This window comes from Ictidomys tridecemlineatus, chromosome X (genome assembly GCF_052094955.1).
Source record: "Ictidomys tridecemlineatus isolate mIctTri1 chromosome X, mIctTri1.hap1, whole genome shotgun sequence".
Taxonomy (NCBI): Eukaryota; Metazoa; Chordata; class Mammalia; order Rodentia; family Sciuridae; genus Ictidomys; species Ictidomys tridecemlineatus.
The window spans coordinates 121,017,170-121,033,095 of record NC_135493.1 but is presented as its reverse complement, the minus strand read 5'-3'; the positions used below and the strand labels follow the sequence as shown (position 1 = coordinate 121,033,095).

The 15,926-nt window shown below is 39.8% G+C and overlaps 1 long non-coding RNA gene across 4 annotated transcripts in view; it reads left to right on the top strand.

The window, feature by feature from the left end:
• The first annotated feature begins 239 nt into the window (after positions 1-239).
• LOC120889882 (uncharacterized) overlaps positions 240-15,926 on the top strand; it is a 316,936-nt gene continuing 301,249 nt past the window's right edge. For 2 of the 4 annotated variants that reach the window (XR_013431924.1, XR_013431926.1), the window contains exon 1: positions 244-606. This is a non-coding gene — a long non-coding RNA (uncharacterized LOC120889882). Of the gene's footprint in view, positions 607-15,926 lie in introns of all 4 variants that reach the window. The other 2 variants (XR_013431925.1, XR_005734103.2) reach the window with 2 other exon arrangements.

Sequence of the window (15,926 nt, the reverse complement as noted above, 5' to 3'; positions counted from 1 at the left end):
GCCATATCTCTTGCTTTTAAGAAACAGCCAGGTTCATATTATTCTGACAATCATCTTTATGTAGGCAAAGCCAGGTGAAACTTACCTGTTGAAGAGCTTTGCCTTTGGCATAGAATGGACGTGATTTTGAGTCTAAGCTCTGCTGCTTCCTACCTGTGTAATCTTCAGCAAATTACTTGACCTAAAATTTAGTTTTCTCATTTATAAAATTTGTTAATTCATCTATGCATACATACTTGTTGAGCATGAACTGACATACATAGCATAAATGCTCACAAATATGATTGTGGCAGGGAAAGCTGATGCTCACCAAATCCATGTTCTCCCTCTCTTCTAGGCTCAGAGCTAGACTACATTTCCCAACTTCCCTTGCAGTAAGTGTGGTCATGTACTAGTTCAGCCAATAGAATTTGAGTAGAGAGGAGGTTCATAAACCCCACGTGTGATCTTCCACTTTCTTTCTCTCTGCTGGATTAGAATGAAGATGGCCCAGGGTGACCATGGAAACCCTGTGTTGGAGATGGCAGCTCTGCTGTCAGCCTGAGCCTCTGAAGGACTGTGGAGGAGGACATGCTAGTGGTTTGTTTACCTGCCCAGTACTATCATGTGAGTAAGAAATAAAACTCTGTGGTAATGAGTCATTTTCCATTTTGGGATCGGTTTGATAAAGCAAATAGTCTAATCAGACTAACAGTTATTACCATTATAAATTTGTATAAGGCTGCAATTTTATGAAGAAGTCAGCTTTTACCAGCTCATAAGAGCTAAAAATTTGCAGTAGTTTCATGAGCCATTCAATGTCGTATTTCTTGTTTAAAGGCAGCCATGATGGGAATGGTTACACCACAGATATTGCCAGATACTACAAACCAGACCCCCTTTTCCTCACTGGAACATTTATCAGCATACTACATACAGGGAATAGATCATTTTCCTTTTTTCATTGTTCCAAAGCTTGACAACCTAGCACATTTTATATTTGTGTGACCCAAATAGTGTTTGTGTCTATGAATCAGGATTAAACTTAAATAAATTATGAGAGGAAACATAAAAGGATAAAAGCTAATAGTTAGGATTAAATGAAATGTGGAGAAGGGGGAAGAACAGTCTAGTCTTTGCCCTTCTAAAATAAGAATATCTTGGGCTAGGGATATATTTTTATGTCTTGATTCTCTTTAGAAATTTCAGGTCTTCAACCTCCTTTACCTTCCCTACCTTGATTGGTTGTCACTGGTTTCTATCTGCAAGCACTCCATAATGACAAGTGCTGGTAAGGTGTCTTCATGCTCCTATATAGAGGCCCAAGCCAGCTGGGCTCTCCAGATAGCAGACCTTGAGTTGAAGAGCCAAATGCAAATTATTTATCTGGAATGTGATGCCAGGAAATGGCCTGAGGGAATAGGAAAGAAGGGGAGCAGGGAAGGGGAGGCAATCAATGAAAGAGATATTATCCAGCTGTGGGCAGCTGGAGGAATTGTCAGGCAATTTAGAACATGCATTTCAGACTCCAAAATGGGATAAGGGACATCTTTCAGTCATCGGTCAGTGTAGTGCCATATGCCTAAGACTCCTATAACCTCTTCAGACAACCAGACTCTCTCTGTTCTTTCACAACCTAACCCTAAAAATCTCCTTACTCTGCCAAGTCTTCCTTGGTTTATCAGAAGTGATTTAACTCCTTTATTCTGGACTTCCATGTATTTTCTTAGCAGGCCTTGACTGTGACTCCAATCACATATCATCCAGACTTCTGTATGCACCTAATTCCCTTTGGTACATTCTTGTAGAAGAAAAATTTAAATCACAATGTCAAAACTTAAATGAGGATCCTTCTGTCATAGTACAACATGATTATGATCATCTTGGGTTAAATATATGTTTTATTAGAATTTCTGCACTATGGTAGACACAAAAACTGGCCCTAGTGAATATGTTGTCCTACATGGCTAAAGGGACTTTGTAGATATGATTAAAGATTTTCCTGGATTATTCAGGTGGGCCCAATATGATCATAAGAGTTCTCATAAGAGGAAAGTAGAAGGGTCAGAGTCAGAGAAGGGGATATAACCACAGAAGCAGATCTAAGTAATGCAGAGCCATGAGAGAAAATGGGGGCAACTTCTAAAAGTTGGAAAAGGCAAAGAACAGATTATCCCCTAAATCCCACAGAAAGAATGCAGCTGTACCAATGCCTTTATATCAGTCTGTAAGGTCCATTCAGACTTCTTCCCCCTACAAATGTAAAAGAGTAAATTTATGTTGTTTTAAGCCACCAAGTTTGTGGTAATTTGTTGTGACAGCAATGTGAAACTAATACATGTTTAAGTTTTAAAAGTTATCTATTTTCAAATTGCTTTTTGGAGATCCAGCATAATTGTAATGTTTGACTCTCCTTTTTCAGTTGATTTCAGGAATCAACTTTGTGGATTAGCTGAAACCAAATCAGGGTTCCAAATCAAGGCTACTATCTGAAGTCCACTTTCATTATTGGCTGGAGGCTTCTCAGGGCATAAGCCCTCGCCTCACACATAGATAGGTAGGCTACATGGTGGGTTATTGCCCCAGGAAATTGGTTGTTGATGGCACCTGCAGATTATGGTTCAGTTATTCTAGATTAACTGCTGCCTTTGATTACCTGCACATTTTGTGTGTGTGTGTGTGTGTGTGTGTGTGTGTGTGTGTGTGTGTGTATAATCCTTCATCCAGATAATTAAAACTTCTCCTGAACATGCTGTGTTCTAGGGCACTTGAAGTCCTATGGTTTTACTCCTCTGTTTCTTGGGGAGTGCCTTTAAAGCACCAATAACTTTTGTGCTTGCCAAATCACTTGGCTAATTCATGAATGTGCTTCATTCTGGATAATAAAAGCGAATGTTTCCTGAACACTTCAGTATGCCAAACTCTAGGTTGAACACTTTTTATTTTCATTGCACTTTTGAATACTCACTCTGAGCCGCGTGCACTATGGCTCCCCACATTTTACAGATGAGGACATGAGGCTTGGAGAGGTTTTGTGGCTTGTAGATACTCCCATGGCTCAGGCATGGCAGAATTCTACCCAGAAGCCAAGCAGCTCAAACCCACACTTCTAATCAACAATGGTATTATTACACTCTTTTTGGAAATGACTAAAGTTATTTTCCCCCAGAATTAGAGCTGAAGTTAGCATCTTGCTTTAACTGGGAGTAAAAAAGGCCAAGAGTCAGGAAGCCAAAATGACTCCTTTATTAACTATTGCATTTTTCTCCTGGACACATGCTTGTGATGCATAAGAAGGACTCTGTGTGTGGTGGTCCTATGCTCCTTTCTATTTCAGGATACTGAACTTTACCTCCACCATGCAAAGAAGTGAAGATTAGGATTCTATTAATGTTTAGTGATCAAAATGGATTAAAAAGGGTTCTTGTTTATGTCCATTGGTGTCTCAGAGAAAAGGCCTAATTAATAAAAAAGTCAGTTACTATTTTTTTCTGCATTTCAGCTCCTGTAGTTCAGTTGTATTTCCCATCTGCTTTGCCTGTGGATGGCACTACCCTGCTGTTCAGTTGGTCTGATGGCTAGCTAGCCTTCAAATACTTGAGCGTTCCTTCCTTTTATATTAGAGGCCAAAATGCCAACACAGGGCTTCTTGGTGAGGGGTGATTTTTCTCCTCATGGGACATTTAGCAATATCTGTAGACATTTTTGTTTATCACAACCTGGGGGAGGATGCTACTGGTATCTAGAGTGTTGTATTAGTTTCCTGACATTGGTGTATACATCAAAATGCCACAAACTTGGTGGCCTAAATGAACAGAAATTTATCCTCTCACAGTTCTTGAGGTCAGAACTCTGAAATGGAGGTGCCAGCAGGGTTGATCCCTCTAGAGGCTCTCCAAGGGAGAGTCCTTTCCATTGTTCTCTCCTAGATTCTGGTGGCTGCTGCTATGGTTGGTATTTCATGGCTTGTGCCTACATCACTCCAGTCTCTGCCTCAGACTTTATATGGCATTCTTCTCTCTCTTTCATCTCAAATCTCCCTTTCCTTTCTCTTATAAGGACACCTGTTATTGGATTTAAGGCCTGCCCTGAACTAGGGTGAGCTCATTCTGAGATCCTTAATTTGATTACATCTGCAAAGACAAATGCTATTTCCAAATAAGGTCACATTCACAGATGCTGCAGGTTAGGACTTGGGCATATCTTTGAGGGAGATGCTACTTAACTTGCTACATGGATAGAGGCCAGGGATGCTGAGAAACACTCCACAATGCCCGGGACAGCTTTAAAACAAAGAGATTGAGAAACACTGCTCTGCCCTGAATGAAAAATTTTACTGAAGCAGAGAACACCTCTCCCCAAGAATCTAGCCCTTCAACCAGCCATGACACACAGTGCCACCCAGTGTAGGCTATGCAGCCAGTTGCCAAGTGGCACCTCCATGTTCTGCAGTGTGAACCATCATTTCCAATATGTGGAGGCCATTTGTGCCCAGTAGGTGGCATTCAAATACCCCATATAACTAAGCCTAGCAAGCAGATAGCACAAAGGGTAAAAGATTAATGCAACTTTCAGAAATGTGTGGATTCAGGTATATAAATCTATAATTTGCATCTCTCTCTTCAATGCAACTTAAGAATCTCTGGTTTCCTAATATAGATTCTCAAGATTTCTGCCTTCTGTATCCCCCTTGTGTACCTTAATGATTAGTCTATTTGGAGAAAGTGGGAATTTATACCAGGGTGTCCCAAAGTTTTCTATACAGAGCTAGATAATAAACATTATAGACTTTGTAGATCAAGAGGCAAAACTGAGAATATCATGTAGGTACTGATATAATAAGGGAGACAAATCCTGCCACACCCTGCCAGGGTGGCTGGTCCTGGGTGGTGGACTTTGTGCCCAGTTACCATTTGTTGCAGACTTTCTCAGGAGGAAGAGTGGCTGACCCTAATGTTGGAGCCTGGCTCTAAGGGTGACAGGGAGGCAGGTGGTGAGTGGGATTGGGGGAGGCTTGCTACCTTGATCAGTTTTCTCTTTACCTTTTGACACCCAGGTCCTGGTATACCCTTCTGTACTCCTGGAGAGCTGGGCCAATTGACTTTGTAGCTGGCCAGAAGGCTCCTAGACTGCTCTATGCTTAGCAGTTGTTAACAGCAGAGGCCTCAATGTGTAGATGTTGGCCAGAATAGCTCCGAAGTAGTAGCTACTGACCTGGGAGGCAGGTTCTGGAAGCAGAGGCAGAAATAGGAGTGGAGGATGGTGCCCTGGCTGGTATCCCAGCTCACAGTGCCAGTCTGTTCCTGAAATGTCTTCCAGCTACACAGACACAGGCTGTGGGCTGGATTTGGCCCACAGGCCAGATTGCCAGACCCTGGCTTGACCATATGACAAATACTCAATTAGTCCTTTTTGGATTCACAAACTGAATGTTTCATTTGTGAAAGCATAATGTCAAAAGCAGTGAGAACCATCTGATTCCCTTTTGTTAAGCCAGTCCCTGGGTTTTTATAGATAATATGTCAAGGTTTAGAAAAATGGGCACTGCAATTTCCCTTTGCAAATTAATAGACAGGCCAAAAGGTACATGGGATAAGGATGCTGAAAGAGATGTTTTTGCCTTTTGAGTTTTGAAGTTTAGCTTCTTTCCTTGTAAACCCCCAATCATCTTATTGGAGTACATAATCCTGCAAAAATTCAGGCACTGGAGATCAGATCTTATTTATTCTTGTGATATATAGTTTAGTTCTGGCAAACTAATGTTTTGGGAATGATGACCAATGCATTTATCTTGTCTTTTACTATATAATCCTCAAAGACAAATATTAGAAGCAGTGTGTTTGGAAAGAATAAAAGAGCAGCACACTCCAACACCCAAAGTTTTAAATGTCATGAACTGCATGCCGCATGAGCCAACCATCTGGCATTTGCAATGTGGATGCACTGGGTAAGACAAAATGCCTTCATAGTCAAACCCCAGAAAATTGTCTGCTATCACAGTAGCGACTGCTGTCTGCCAGAAAGTATTCTTCCCTTGCTTAGAAACATCATCAAAATGTGTTCTAAAAAATGAGATGCCACTTCCCATTTTATTTCTCTGACCTCATCCTCTTTTGGATATGAACTTCCCAGTCGTCTCTAAGTAGATTAGATCAGGCTTGTGGAATGTCATCTCTTGAACTCCTTCTTTTTGATCAAAAAGCCTGGGGACCTTTATACCACCAATAATTATGCACAAATTCAGGACTCACTAAAATTCTGGCCTGCCACTCTGCCATGGAAGAGATCAACAATCACCAGAAGCAGAAGTTTAGGAAAGAGGGCAGAAATTGGTTTTGGACTTCCCAAACTGTGTTTCTGCTTCAGTATATAATCAGGTTTAGGGATCTGATTGGCACTGACAAGGAAAATATCTTGGAGGAGAGCTTGATATTCAGAGACATGGCAAAGATGCTATAATGGCTCACTTGTACCCCCAGAGTCAAATCCTTGCCAATGCCCTCACAGATGGAGTCTGTGTGTGAGGAGGAGGGCACTCGGAGAGGGTCTGTCTGCCTTCTGGATCCTTCTTCACTTCTGCGGCACCTGCTATTTCTCTATTGAGGTTTCTTCTAGCCTTTGCAACATGTCTATAACTTTGGGAAGAGTAAGAATAATCAATATCCTCCTTGTAGCCTTAAATATCACGCCCACAGAGTCCTAGTTATGGCAGGCTCATCTATATAAGCTCTTTCAGTGACCTAATCCAGGCTCTTGGTGTTAAGCATCTCTCTCCAATCCCTGACTTGGGTCTATCTCCAGAATCAGACTGGCTCCAGTAACTTCTAGTTTGCATGCAGCTGAAGGCCCCCAGAGGCACTTCAGACTCAATGTGCTGTCTACAAGAGACACCCTTTTCATTCAAAGACACCAATAGATTTAGAGATTTGGTATCTCTTAGGAGATTTGGCATTTTCCAAAGATTGGCATCCCCATATATGTGGGAGGACGTGGATGGGGAGGAGTCAGTGAGGACACTTCATCTTACTGGAGCTGACTGGGAGGACAAAGAGATGGTGAGAGATAGACATAGTGGTGTCTGTGATGATGGTGGTGATGGTGATCAAAGAGGAAAATGGGGTGTGTTGGTAAGTTATTTTTTGGTTGCAAATTACAAAGATCCAACTCAAACTAGCTTAAACACGTACACACAATTTTTAAAAAAAGAAAAAGAGAGATTTTATACTTTAACTGGCTCAAGGAACTAGGAAGTTGTTTCAGGAGTAGTACGATCCAGGTATTCCAATGGTGCCATCTGTTAAAGACCGAGTTCCTTCATAAAGGAGACCGAAGTAACAGCTTGTGTGTAGGTAGTTTATTGGGGAGCAGCATTGAAAGGGGATGCAGGAAAGCTGAGAAAGATGCAAATGAGTTAGCTGACACTGTGAGAAACCAGAGCTTAATGCTATGGTCTATTCAGGGGAGCCTTGTAGAATACATTTCAGGATGGATCTTCTAGGAGACATAAGGGGGAAGCATTTAATTATCAGTACTGTGCCCCACTTATCAAATGTGGCCTCGTGTGTGTTGATGCCCCCCACATTTACAGGTTGCACATTTGAATGCTGAACAAGTTCCACAGGTGTCTCACAAGAGGGTAGCCTTAGGGTAGAAAGTGAATTCATTGCAGTCTCAGAGAAGTCTAAGGTGGAGAAAACTGTCAGGTTGCACCTGCAGAAGGCCCATCAAAGCCAGCATGGAAGTGATCTCAGCAGCAGTGGGTGGACTAAGGGAAGAGGCCAAGAGGATTTGAAGTAGACCATAAAGCTTTTTTATCCACCATCAACATATCTCATCTCCCTGGCTCTTGCTCCATCTCGGACTCTGCTTGCCTCTGCCTGACTCTCAGACAGTGTTATCCATGTGGTGATAAGACATCCCCAAGAAGCTCCAAACTTATGTGGTACTTAGAGTTCATCATTGCAGAGAAAGAGACAGACCTGGTCAGCCCATGTGTAATGTTCAAAACAGATTCTGATTCTACTTGGAGCATGTACACAACACTGTAGGGGGGAGTCTAGGAAAGCAAAAGGCTTTTAGTCTGTTCTGCTTGGATCACTTGGAGTTGGGGATGGGCTATTTCCCAATGGAAGGTGTCTGGTTGTGGTGCATGGAGTATTGCTTGGGTCCACCTTCAAGATTAAAGAGAAAACTTGATGCCAATAAATTGCCTCAGCTTTAGAGCCAGAGTCATAATCTCCTCAGGGCAATTCCTGGCCAAGGACCAAATGAGGCAATGCTAAAAAGGCCCTGGTTATTTGTGCCCCAAATAAGACTTCTCTAAGGGAAATCTTTGTTCTGGCACTTCCAGAACATGGGTTGATGGAAAAATGACCAGATCAGTGTTACAGTCTGGAAGCTTCCCATGCCAAATCCTGCTTCCTCCCTTTTCTTTCTCAGGTGTTATTCTCCAATCAGCCTGTTGCATTCATAACCTATCTTAATGCCTGCTTCCTATTGAATCCAGTTGACACACAGGAAAATAAACAAGTAGCTGATGTTCTCAGAGGACTTAAAAGATGAAGGAAGGGAGGAGGAAGGAGAAAATACTAACTATGCTTTAGAGAAAAGCACAGCTGCAGTCAGGCCTGCCTGTCCTCATGGTGGCTTTGACTCTATGTAGATCCTCTTGTAGAACTACATGAATTCCAGAGATGAGCTCCCACGCCAGTTGCCTTTTTCCAAGTGGCATGCCAGGGTTCTTTGTGCATGGGTTGGCCTTCCTAAATTGGAAATCCAGGGACCAAGGAAATGCAAGGAACCATGTTATTAACCTAGACTTGTGTGTTCTCATTTTTCTGAGACTACTTTGTCTAATGTGTCTCCAAACACCTGGTTTGTGCATCATTGGCCTTAGGTTTACAAATTGGGAGTGAATTTTATGAGAAGGTGGCACATAAAATTATGGGTCTATAAATGGCCATCGTAAGCCAGCCAAGTAAAAGGCATAAATTCCAAGTCATGTGGTATGATGAAACAGAGCTGAAATTGCTATTATTTTCACTGGCAGGCAAACAAAAATGAACAAAATCCTTATTCTTCGGAGTGTAGAGGAATCTAAATGCATTCTCATTGTGCCCTACAAGCAGGGGAGCAACACAGAAGTTATAGTTCATCAATCTGACCTTCTAATCTTGGATTTGATATGAATACCAATAATAATAGTTTTCTGTGGTGTCTTCATCCTGGAAACCCAGTGTGCATCACTCATTACTAGCAGTGTCATAAAGCTTTTTCTGTGTCACTAAGGGGCAAATTCAAGATAACACTATTTCAATCATGTTTGTAGCTGGTTAAATTTAGCAAGCACAAGGTAATACAATTGCTACCTTGTCATTTCAAGAATTGAGCTCTTTTTATATCCATCCTGTTAAATCACAAACTTCAAGAAAGATGTGTGACTTTAGCTAGTAAAATAACTGTACTGATCTTGTAAGGATCCAAAATTACATGGGCATCATCTTAGACAGTTAGGTCTAGAAAGTGAGAGCAAACTATTCCATTATGTTACATTTTTTCTAAAGAAGGGCCATTTTTTTTCTTTAGAAATAGAAATAATTTCCACATGCCTGTGAGGGAGTGTGGGGACATCCAGGGCAGAAATATTTCCTGGTGCAGTTAGAGAGCTGCAAGAACTGACATGACATAGTAGGATAATAGTGTAGGCACTGCAGTGCTGTTGCCAGGTTTGGAGTTTACTAGAACAGACAGCCAGTTTTATAAAAAGATCATTTCCTGGATTTTTGGTTCTCATGTGGAGTTCTTAGAAACTGACTCAAACTAGTCAAACACCTAAAAGATTGAGGAATAACCCAGAATACAAATACAAGCACTAACTTTGTGCAGGGCTATAGTATTGTGTCAGCCACCCTAAAACTTTCTGTTCTGATCTCCAGACATTGGGTAGGTTGCGTAGAAATGAGAAGACTTGGATGGATAGCAGAAAATTAGAATTGAGACTGGTGGATGAGTCTACACCCTGGTCAGGATTATTCTGATAAATCACACAGTTTGAAGGAATAAGAGTACAGTACTTGTATTTATCAGATTCAGCGCCTGCCTCTCTCCTAGATAATCATCAACGTATTTTGCTTCTGTTATATGCATTTTCAGTGTATAGGTAGATCATCATCAAAAAGCCTGTTATGGGGAAGAATGTAACAAAATGGGATAATTTGCAATCACTTGCTTTTTAAAAAAATTATTTGTTTGTGTAGTTGTAGATGGATAGTATGCCTATATTGTATCTGTTAATTTTTTTATGTGGTGCTAAGAATTGAACCCAGTGCCTCACACGTGCTAGGCAAGCACTCTGCCACCAAGCTATAACTGCAGCCCCAATTTACAATCACTTTCTAGACCTGCCTCTCTGAGACAATACTGGTGTAATTCTGGGTCTTGCAAAGATCAGGGATGACTTCCTCTTCCTAATTATTTCATTGACTTTTGAAAGTTTTGGGATGGACATTTCAGAATATCAAGAGACAGGCATACCCCAAAATTGTTTTTCTAGTTTCTTTTATTATCTTCATAATGGTATCAAATAATAATCACATATTAACCACTGTGGGTTTTTAAAAAATCCTCTATTGGTGATATTTCCCCCTACTTTTCAAATGTTGAAGCTGGGAGTGCCCATTTATTATGGAGGGCTGGACAAATGGAGGCATGCCCACATTCAAGCTTGACCATTATGACCTAGTCACTTTTGTTTCACCTGAGGCAAAAATAATGTGAATTGGTGATATCAGCTAATGATATTAGTTTTCTCATTGGAATTGCAAAAGGGCAGGCTTCCTCCCCCTTTTCTCTAATAACATCATTAAGATAGCAAGTCATAATTTTGTAAATAAAAAAAAAGGTTTATCTCAGTCATTTTACACTTTTATTTCCAGTTCTCTTCTTTTTTGCAGCATGTATAAATTATACTTTGGTTAAAATCAGAGTCTTGTAACACCTTGCAACAGTGATAGAAGTATCAGTTTAAGAATCCTTTCTTGAGCTAGGCACAGTAGCACATACCTATAATCCCAGTGGCTCAGGAGGCTGAGGCAGGTGGATTGTGAGCTCAAAGCCAGCTGCAGCAATTTAGTGAGGCACTAAGCAACTCAGTGGGACCCTGTTTCTAAATAAAATACAAAAATGGGCTGGTGTGTGGCTAGGTAGTTAAGTGCTCCTGAGTTCAATCTCCAATACCAAAACAAACAAAGAAATAAAACAAAACAAAAGAATGTCTTCTTTCCCAGGAGAAAGAAAGATGGATGCACTGCTAGCCTCCATGCCTGTTAATCTCTAGGTCGGCCAATGATTTTTCCAGAGCAGCGCTGTGTTCATAGTTTTGGATATATCTCAAACTCTTTCATTACCCACTTACATGCACTTACATGCACATCCTTCTGACTTCTTAATTTCATCCATGATATATGAAATGTTACTTATTTAGCTTTTGTGAATAATCTTATTTTGCTTATAAGGCAAAGATTGTTCATATTCATTAAACTTACTCTATGATCCCCTATATTTCCCAATTTCCTTTGCAGTTAATTGTAGGCCATCTGACCACTTCTAGTGAATGAATTATGTGTGGAAATGTATTACTTATGGGGCATAGAAGTCAAGAACTGGTGTGCCTCTTCCATTCTTCTCCTTGCCAACCATGATAACCTGATAATTAATCTATTAAGATGCCAGCATCAACAGATAGAAGAAACTTGGATTCCTGAGTCACCAGTTGGAGATGAACTCTGGCCAACTTGCTTTGAACTTCATATAAGTAAGAAGTAAGAGAAGTAAGAGATTTTTGTTACTGCAGCATAGCTAATGCTATACTCAGTATTCTTATTTCCATGTCCTTGTAAAATACAGTGTTTTCTCTATGAACTAATCACAAATATATTATAGATATGGAGATTCCAGACTCATATATGTGAAATATCAGAATAGTGGAGAAATATTCTGGTTAGCCTCTTCTAGGACTTAAGTTTTCTGCTCAAATAACATCCTCTTCCAAACTACCCAGGATTTCAGAAGTTATGTAATTTGTCAGTGTAGAACTGAGGAACAATCTCTCTTCAGAACTATTATTACAAGATGGGTCAGAGCTATCCTGAATGTAATGTTGAGGAATATCTTCAGTGGGGTGGAAATGGAGAGATCTATGGAAAATTGTGCGTTTGCAAAAGTTTTCTGTATTCTTGTCCTTCATCTTCTGGCATTCATTCTTTAGGTCCTGGCCTAGACTTGATTTTGTAACAAGCAGATTGTGTATACACACAAAAATCATTCCGTGGGAAAGGAAATATATTTTGAAAATAAAAATAAAAATATTATCACGGGAAAAATCAGAAATTTGTTCAACTTTTCATCCTCTACAGTTGTTCTGGTCGGGTCTTTTAGTCATAGTAGAGAAAAAGCTGACTAAAACATCCTAATGTATGACCTAATGTAGAGCATCTAGTGGAGTAGGCCACATAGATGGTAGGGGCCTGTATCCTTGAATGACTGTGTAGAGCAGAGCCTACCTGATGGGCTGCATTGAACTGTAATATGTATGAGAAGTAAACCTTTAGTGTGTGAGACCACTAAGATTTGGGAGTCGTTTGCTGCATTAGTTAACCTGCCCTAACTAATACAGACTTCTTAGTCAATCATAGTTTATTATTTAGGAAATGTGCACTGTATGAAGCAGTTCCTTAGGTGTTAAAGCACAAGGGTTTGAGGGTTATCATGAAGGATTAATACCTTTGTGAAATATTGCCAGTTATATCCTTCCAAAAGTAATATTGATGATTTCCTCCTTTCTGAAAACATGGTAACAAACTTTTACCTCTGTCATGTAATATATCACAGAGTTTTGAAATTATTAGTGGTGTAATTTGACAACCTTAGGCAGAGAGGGGAATTTATTTCACATTAGGAAGTGAGGTTGATAGCCTTCAAAGATGATCACCATCAATTCCTATGTTCCATGTTGTTCCACTCATCAAAGGATAAAGTCTAGTTTTTCTTCCCTGATGTTTGGATTGGGCTTGTGACTTGCTTTGACTAATAGATGGCAGAGAATATGACATTCTAAAGCCCAAGAACCATATGCAGAGACCATGTGAAGAAGCAATGAGGCACCAGATGTGAGTAAAGCCTTCTTGAACCTTCTTATCCAGCCCAGATGCTAGCTGACTACAGCTAGGAAGGTGACTTCAGTAAATGCAAAATGGGTCGGAAGAATCATCAAGCTGAATCAACTCACAGAATCATGAAAAAAAAATTTTTTTATTTAAGTCATTAAGTTTTGGAGTAGTTTGTTACATAGCAATAGGTAACTGAAACCAGAGGGATTCTAGGTGTGAAGTTCTGACTGGTTAAGGAAAAGAATTGTAAAGTTTTGCTTAAGATTGTTTATTGTTGTTTTAAATCATGAAGGTAGACACATGGCTTTCAAAGAGGTCTGAGAAAAGCCATTATTCTCAGGGGCATACTGTGGCCACTTTGTCATATTCACACTTGGGCCTTGATAAATATTTGTCTAACTAATTTTTTTGAATGAAAGTAAGTATTCACTTACTTCTCTGTTCTTTATTTTAGGTCATGAGCTTTTTTAGAGGAGCAATCATGCATTTCCTGGGCATATAAGAGTACTTCAATAAGGTAGCAGGCTTTAAAGATTTATTGATTGAATTAATCCTAAGCATGGTAGGGGGTGGGGATATCACCCTTTTGTTGCTGAAAGCTTGGTCCTTGACCCAATGCCAATCCAATAATGAGAATACAATTTTGAGAAAAAGGAAAAAGACAGTTTATTGCTTTGCTAGCAAAGGAGAAATATAGGGGACTCCTGTCCCAAAGGCTGTGATTCTGCCCATTGGAAGGAACAGGGGTTTTTTAAAGAGGTGATTCACAGAAAATGAGATTAAGGAGGAGAGATGGGGGGAAAGAAGATCAGGGAGGAGAAGGTTAGGGAAAAGAAGATCAGGGAGAAGGTTAGGGAGAAGAAGGTTGGAAAAAAGAAAAAAAAACATGTAAGTTTCAAAGCCAAAAGGGATATAGTCAAAGCATCAAGTGAATCCCTGTTACACTTTGAGGGAATGAGTAAGCTATGAGGAGGAGCCCGTGTTTTATTCCATTATCTCACCTAAAGTTCAAAGATGGCTAAATGAAAGTTTCTGTGCCTCTTAATGGTTCAGTAGATCAATAGATATATCACCAAATGTTGCAAAGGAGAATTTAGTTGTCACTCAATAGAAAAAGGAAGAAATCTTTATCTTTAGGTTAGAAACCACTATTTGAGGATAAAGATCAATCAAATTGCATTTGAAACACTCTCTGTATTATTCTTAGAAAGAGTTCTTTCCTTGAGAAATGAATTAGCACTCACTATAGACAGTATGTTGATCATGAGGTATAAATAGAGATGGTCCTGCACTAGGAAAGGTGGATGTCTGGACAGAAATAAACCTGATGGAAACAAAATATGCAAGGGTGTTTGTTACCTGTTTCATCTGTACTCTGGTTGTAGCTATTTTTATTTCAATAGCCAGGTAGAGATCATTCATTTCATATTTCAATTTATAACATAGCCAGAGGGATTATTTCACCTCTTTGAAAACCATGTGTCTACCTTCATGATTTAAAACAACAGTAAATAATCTTAAGCAAAACTTTACAAAAATTAATTTTTGTAAAGAATATGAAAGGATTAGCTGAGAAGAGTTGAATCATATTATAGAAAGAGAACTGCATCTATTTTAATACTGAGTTGAATAAATATTTATCACAAACTCCAAAGAATATACTGTAGGTTTATATTATAACTTCTAGTTACTACTTTTTAAGGAGCTATGAAAAACTTATAATTTGATTCACTAAGTGATCCAGGGTGTTGAACTTAGGCTTACCTTCCATTTGTCCATTCATCTATCCATCCATCCATTTCTGGAGCTATTTGCGTAGCACTTGATATTTTCCTGGTTTTGTGCATGCCATTGGGAATATTAACTAATATGTAATACTACCAGAGTGTGACAAATGGTTTTCATATGGGAGTTCATGGTAGCATCACTATACTGTTCTTCTGATTGAGCCCCAAACTGTTTTGACCCTTTCAGATTTGTACTTGGACATGAATTTTTTCTTGTTTGAAGACCTAGTCTATTAAATTTAGAATCTTATTTTTCACTTTCTCAGTTGACCAAAGTTTTCTTGAAGCATGAAATCTTTATCACTATATTGTTAAGGTTGTTCGATTTCGCTAATATGCTCAGACAAATGCTGACAGCCTGCTTCAGTCCTTAATTTAGTGCAACATGACATTAAATAAGATGTTTCTTGTTTTTTGTTTCAGCTGATGCTTCAACACCGAGAAAATGTGGCAATTCCTACATCCAGAGAGAATACTTCATGTCTGTAGGATAAAAATGTGTTAGCTTTCTGGCAATATAACAAAATAACTGAGGTAGTTAACTTATAAAGAGAAAAGGTTTATTTTGGCTCACAGTTTTGGAAGTTCCAGTCCAAAATAAGGTGTAGCCATTGTTTTGGTTCTCTGGTTGACATGCTGGATGGCCATGGCAGGGAGTGTGTTGTAGCCCAATCTGCTCACCTCATGTCTAGAAGCAAAAGAGGATGAGAACGAGACCAGTGTTTCATGATCCCCCCTTCAAGGGCACACTTCTAATGACCTAAAAACCTCCACTAAGCCTTACCTCCTAATGGTCCCACCATTTCCCACTAGCCCCACCCTGGGGACCAAGCCTTTAATATGTGGTTCTTTGGGGGACACTCGATATCCAAAGAATAGCAAAGTAATTGTGTTTTTCCAAGATCTTTAGCTTGGCACTCATCTGAAAGATGTGAGGGAGGCTGAGGGCTGACTGAAGGAACTGAAGAAGCTGTGTGGTGGGTGGAGCTTACCT